The sequence below is a fragment of the Moschus berezovskii genome, chromosome 22 (assembly GCF_049115385.1).
Source record: "Moschus berezovskii isolate FMDL1 chromosome 22, NW_MosBer_1.0, whole genome shotgun sequence".
Taxonomy (NCBI): Eukaryota; Metazoa; Chordata; class Mammalia; order Artiodactyla; family Moschidae; genus Moschus; species Moschus berezovskii.
In genome coordinates this window covers 62,494,615-62,500,614 of record NC_142481.1, presented here as the reverse complement: position 1 = coordinate 62,500,614, position 6,000 = coordinate 62,494,615, and the positions used below count along the sequence as shown (strand labels likewise).

The 6,000-nt window shown below is 54.6% G+C and overlaps 1 protein-coding gene across 2 annotated transcripts in view; it reads left to right on the top strand.

The window, feature by feature from the left end:
- The first annotated feature begins 3,240 nt into the window (after window positions 1-3,240).
- Window positions 3,241-6,000, top strand: part of ST3GAL2 (ST3 beta-galactoside alpha-2,3-sialyltransferase 2) — a 47,398-nt gene continuing 44,638 nt past the window's right edge. For both annotated transcript variants that reach the window (XM_055413158.2, XM_088830860.1), the window contains exon 1: window positions 3,241-3,445. The gene's annotated coding sequence lies outside the window, so the exon portion shown is untranslated. The remainder of the gene's footprint in view (window positions 3,446-6,000) is intronic.

Sequence of the window (6,000 nt, the reverse complement as noted above, 5' to 3'; positions counted from 1 at the left end):
TTCATGGACAGAGCAGCCTGGGGGGCTATGTATGGTCCATGGGGTCACAAAGAGTCAGACACGACAGAGCACGCACATACTATAGTCTGTGACAGGGACACAAATCAAAAAAATAAAAAACAGAAAGCATTCAAGCATTCACGAGAGAGGTCAACATTAGTCAGGGCCCAATGCCTCTGGTGTCCTTTGGGCTACGTGCCCAAGGACCTAGCGATAAGTCACCCTTTGGCCTTTGGTGGATGGGAGGAAGGCTGGAGCCTGGGGCCCCAGGGCTCACAGCTCATAGCCATTTTGTCAAAGATAAACAAAAACATCTTAATAGTTAACAAACAAAAAGTCTTAATAATTGGCAAAAAAATAAAGCAGGCACTAGTTAAAGTGGTAAGGACAGATTTTAACCAATATATTATTGATATACACTGCCACTTGGATTTACACAGAGGTGACTTGGCACTTTAAAGGGAGAATTAGGAAGTATGGAGGGAGGTGAGCAGAGAAGTGAAAAAGTACAAAGGGTTGATCAGTGTAAATGCTGACTAGGTCAGCTGTATGTGTCAGCTGGCAAGTGTTGAAGTTAGGATTCTACCCTCCCACAGAGGCCCTATTCTTTCCAGTGATTATATTTCAAAGGAACGGCTTTCAGGTCCTTGAGAAAGACACATAATACATATACATTTGATGCTCACCTTAAAGGGAAAGGAAGAAGTCACAACTGTAAGCCTTGTTAGTAAATGCTCTAAGAAGGGGTGGGGCAGTACTTATAACTGGCATTGGCTGGAATAAACAGTAAATGTTTGAGCTTTATCAGGCAAGCACTTTAAAGGCGGGGGTAGAGCCATCCCAGGGATGCGGCCTTGAGACGTTAGAAACTATGTTACTGTGTTTAAGCCTTATAATGTGGAGGGAGGTTGTACGTCTTAGTTGCTCAGTCCGCGGTTGTGTCCAGCTCTTTGTGACCCCATGGACTGTAGCCTGTAAGGCTCCTCTGTCCATGGAATTCTCCAGGCAAGGAGACTGGAGTGGGTAGCCATTCCCTTCTCCAGGGGATCTTCCCAACTCAGGGATCGAACCCTGGTCTCCTGCACTGCAGGCAGATTCTTTTCCATCTGAACCACCAGGGAGGAGGGTGGATAAAGTCATCTGTGTTGAGAGTACAGTTTTTTGGTTTTGGGGGGTTGGTTTTGTGGCTGTGCTGTGTGGCATGTGGGATGTGATCTTAGCTCTCTGACTAGGGACTGAACTGCAATGGACCAGTGGAGTCCTAACCAAGGGTATAGTTTTTATAGGGCAAGGTTGAGACATATTGGAGAAGAGGGCCTACAGGAGCCTGGTTAGAGTTTGGTGGAGCAGAGAACTTGATCATCTCACAGCTGAAAGGGTCTGAGACCGTGCCGGAGAGTGAAGGTCAACAAGTTTCCCCTTGGAGTTCTATAGATCCCAGAACATCAGGATTGCAGGTGGTTAAGGGTCTACCCAGGTAGGTGTGGTGTGAGAGATACCTGACAAGTCAAGAATCCACCTTCTCACCTCTCAATCCTCCAGCCTGTTATAGGTCATAGAACACTTGGAAGCAGAGGATTCTATGGAGCTGACCCTATCCTAGAGGTTTGAGATCTCAACCCCTGGCTTGCATCCATAGTTTGGGGAGTGGTACCAGGTATACCCTACGAGCTCCACTTTGGAACAGAAAACCTTACCAGCTTTGAAGAGAATGCTAAAGGCTAAGGACTGGGACATCTTTCAGGCTCATGTGGAAAGTGAAAGTCATTCAGTCATGTCTGACCCTTTGCCACCCCATGGGCTATACAGTCCATGAAATTCTCCCGGCTAGAATACTGGAGTGGGTAGCCTTTCCCTTCTCCAGGGGATCTTCCCAACCCAGGGATCAAATCCAGGTCTCCCACATTGCTGGTGGATTCTTTACCAGTTGAGCCACATGGAAGTCCAAGAATACTGGAGTGGGTAGCCCTTCTCCAGATCTTCCCGACCCAGGAATCAAACCAGGGTCTCATGCATTGCAGACAGATTCTTTACCAACTGAGCCCTCAGAGAAGCCCTCAGGTTCATGTAGTATTTTCCTTTTTGCATCAACTGATTGATTTATTTAAATTAAAAAGAACGTTTTTGTGCTAAACTAGCCTGAAACCTCACTTTCCATGTCCTGGCTCCTCTGAGGCTCATATTATCCCACAGCAGTCTCCTCCTTGAAGGACAATGCCAGAACTCTAGCCAACAAACGCCAGTAGATGGGGTTCTCAAAGTGGTTCCCCAAACCAGCGTCTACTGACAACGTGTTAGAAAGGAAAACTCTCAGAGCAACCCCGGAGTTAAGGCAACAGCCACGGGAGGGGTGTGGGTCAGCTGTGTTTAAAGAAACTCTCCAGGAGAATCTGATAGACGCCCATTAACAATTTGAGGTAGATCTGGAAACTGGGGAAAGCACGTGCTAAGAGAAGACATAGAAAAATATTTAAAATGGGTAATACTTTGCCCTATGTGTGTACTTTGCCCTAAACTGTAGGAAGCTAAGGGAGTCAGCTAGAAAGAGAGTGGGTGGGACTAGAATTATCAATAGAAGGTCCCCAGGGGGGTGAGCGCTCCAGGAAATCGAGACACACTCGGACCCCTTTTTCCAGGTAGGGAAAACCCCACGACCACGTGGGGTGGTTTTTCTCCCGCCTGGGCGCAGCGGCCTCACCGCAGCTCCGGCTTGCGGAGCCCGGGCAGGAAGCCAAGCTAGCCTCAGGTCAAGGCTCTTTCCGCGCGAATGGTAACCGTCCCCGGCGTGAGTCTCTTGGGCCAGAGGCTTCGCCTGCAGCCCTGCGCGACTGCAGCGGACCACAGCCGTGTGAGAGGCATCCTCCGCTGCTGGGCGCCCCGCTCGAGGTCCAGGTAGTCAGCCCCGGCAAAGCGCGTCGCAGACCCCACACCCTGTCTCCGCCGTCGGTACCCCGGCCTCACGGGAGTGGAAACCTCCCCTCCCCCTCCCCTCCCGCGCTGTAGACGCCCCGAGCCCCCGCGGGACTACAAAGCCCACAAGCGCACGGGCTGGCGCGCTGTCTTCTGGGAGCAGTAGTTCCGCGCGCCGGGCTCTCCTGGCGGCGCGGCGCGCGCTGGACTCCATTTCCCAGGATGACTAGGCGAGCGGGGAGGGGGCGGGGCAGGGCCGGAGGATGTGAGTGGGGAGGGGGCCCTCGCCCCCGCCCCCACCCTTCCTTTCCAGTCAGGCTGGGTTGGGGGAGGGGCCGGACTGAGGCGGAGGCGGCGGAGGTGGCGGCGGCGGCTCGCTCGGGGCAGGCAAGGGCGGGACTGGCCCGCTGCGGGCGGACTGGGGAGCCGCTGAGCTAACGGGTCCGGACGCCGGCGGCGGCGGCTGCTTTCTCAGCACCGGCGGCGGCGGCGGGAGCGGCGAGCATGGCCCGCGCGGCGCCCGGAGCTGACTGAGGTGCGCGGGCGGGCGGGCGGGATGTGAGGCGCCCCGGGCCCCTCGCTGCCACGAACCCCCTCCGCGCGGGCAGCTGGTTCGACCAGTGGCCCAGACCCTCCCGGTCCACCCCAGCAACTTCCCCTGGGTCGGGGCGCTGGGCTCCCCCGTGGGGGCGGTGGTCCTCTTGTCCTGGCCTCCCTCCCGGTTGCCCGCCTTCTGCTCCTGCAACTCTAGACGTTCCCACGCGGGGCTTTTCCACCCCGTGGTGGCAGCCCCCAGCACCCCCAGCCCAGTCCCGAGAAGCGCTCCGTGCCCCAGTCCCGACTTCAGTCCACTGCCTAGTTGTGCACCCCCAGCCCCGCGCGCGCTCCTGGCCTGTGCACTCCTTGGAGACCCTCGCCCCTCTTCTCCTGGCCACAGGCTGTCTTTGCGCCATCAGCAGCTCTCTCCTCTTTCCCCTACCTGGCACTGACCCCGAGCCATCCACAGTGGCCCAGTTCTCTCTGATGAGACCTAACAGCCTGACCTCCTTCCCACTTCGGAGAAACCGAAGCTTGGCACAAACCAGGAACTTGGCCAAGTCCAAGCCCCAGCCCTGTGGGGCTGGTCTGAGCCCTTGCCTTGGCATGAAAGAGTCATTTCTTCCCTCCCAGTCATTCCTCTGTGACTGGACCAAACTTCCCAGTTGCCTGCTGCAGCTCTGTGCTGAGCTCACTTCAGTCTCCCTTTTGGCGTTTTCCCACTTCTGTTTCCCCCTCCTCCTTCCTGTGTTTAATTTCTGGCCTCCTTTGCCCGTAGAGTCCCCCACCCATCACTCATTTACTCAAGTTAGTCTTTTGATTTCTATTTCTTGCCAACTGCATCCATCTCCCATCTTGCCACTTGCTTTACAGCTACAGTAAAACGCTGAAGAACAGAGTCTAAGGTGGTGTTGGGGGAAAGGGGAAAGGTGCTGGTGGTGGGAAGGGAGTGGCAGCCTCTTTCAGCTAAACCTGCTGAGGGGGCTCAGGGCACTCTGGAGTCCCTCGGTAAATCAATCCTAGCCAGTGATGCACAATCCCATCCTGTCCTTCTGACAGTTGTCTGGAGGCTGGTTGGTCATTTCTTCCTCTCATTATTCTTGGTGGACTCCACCATTCCTCCGAGATGGAGGGAACCTCCTACTTTGGTGGAGATGGCAGCATAAGAGAAGTCTAGGAGACTACACCCCTAACCCTCATCTTGCTTTTGCTGCTAACTTTGGGGATGGTTGCCGGCAAAGGGAAGGATGCCTGCTAGGTGTCCCTTGAGCTCTGTGTGGAGGAAGATGTAGTGACAGTAGATGGTGATCTCAAGTTTAGTCGTAGGGTTCAGGGTTTGAAGGAAAGAGGGAGCCAGGGCCCAGAGAGGTGGTGGAGACTTGCCTGTATCAGTTTTGTTTGTTTTTTTATCTTCCTTCGGCAGATTTACCTATGGGTCGATCCCTTCCTAGCAGTTTAAGGCTTCCCAGTGGGGAGTTGGGGGAGGGAGGGAAATCTATGAGCCATCAGGAAGGCAGGCTCTGGGAGTTCCGTTAGGGTCCTGAATGAGCAATCTTGATATGAACCAGATGGTTCCCTGCTTCAGCACCCGCTCTCTCATCCCTCCCCCTTGGCTGTGAATAGGATGTCTTTAACCCTGTAACTTGAGAATGGAGGCAGGGAGGCCAGGGGGCCAACTGTCTGTGTGCGTGTTTATGTCTGCATTTGTGCTCACCATGTGAGCTTGCCAGGGGCCTGTGGGAGTGACCATGCGCAGGAGTGCAGTGCCGCGATGTGCTGTGGCATGCTCGCAGCCCTCTAGGAACTTTCCGAGCCCAGACCTCACAGGGGGTCAGTTTCTCAGCTGCTAAGAACCACTGGGTGTGGCCTCATGGTCCATTTCCCCACACGCCAAACCTCTGGACCTGAAAGATGCCTCGGGGCGAGGATCACTCTTCTTTTGAAAACTACCTGCAGTTATGTGGAGTATCAAAGAGAAGCCTGGGGTTGGGGGCGGGTTTCCTAGAATTGGAGCTCCCCCTTCCCAATATGCTGGTGGGGAAGGAGGAGCTGGCGAGAGGGGTGAGAAGCTGATTCCTTTGCCTTATTCTGTACCCCATCCTGCCTTGTGTATTGTGTACTTGATTTTGACCTCTTCCCCCCGCTCCAACCCCGCCGGCCGCCGTTAGACTGAAAGTCCTTCAGATGTGTCCTCGTTTCTGAGATATCACCCCGCGGCTTGGTCCTTGGCACAGAGTAGGTGTTCAGTAATGCCCCTGAAGAGCTGTGTAAGGCGCAGTTTGCTGGGCCCCAGTCCCAGATGTTTCTGATTCAGGCAGTCTGGGTGTGGCCTGAGATTTTCTGTCCGGCTTCCTGACCATAGCACTTGAGAACCACTGGTTTGGGGCCATGAGAGTTGCCTCGGTGATTAATCCAGGCCTATGTAAAGTCTTCAGAGAGGCTGCCCCCAACCTGGCTTCCCCACCCAGGACTGTTCTGGCAGCTTCCCTGGGCTGGTCTTTTCCTGCCATTCCCATGCTTTCCAGTGTTGGCTAGATTAATGGTTGGGGTGAT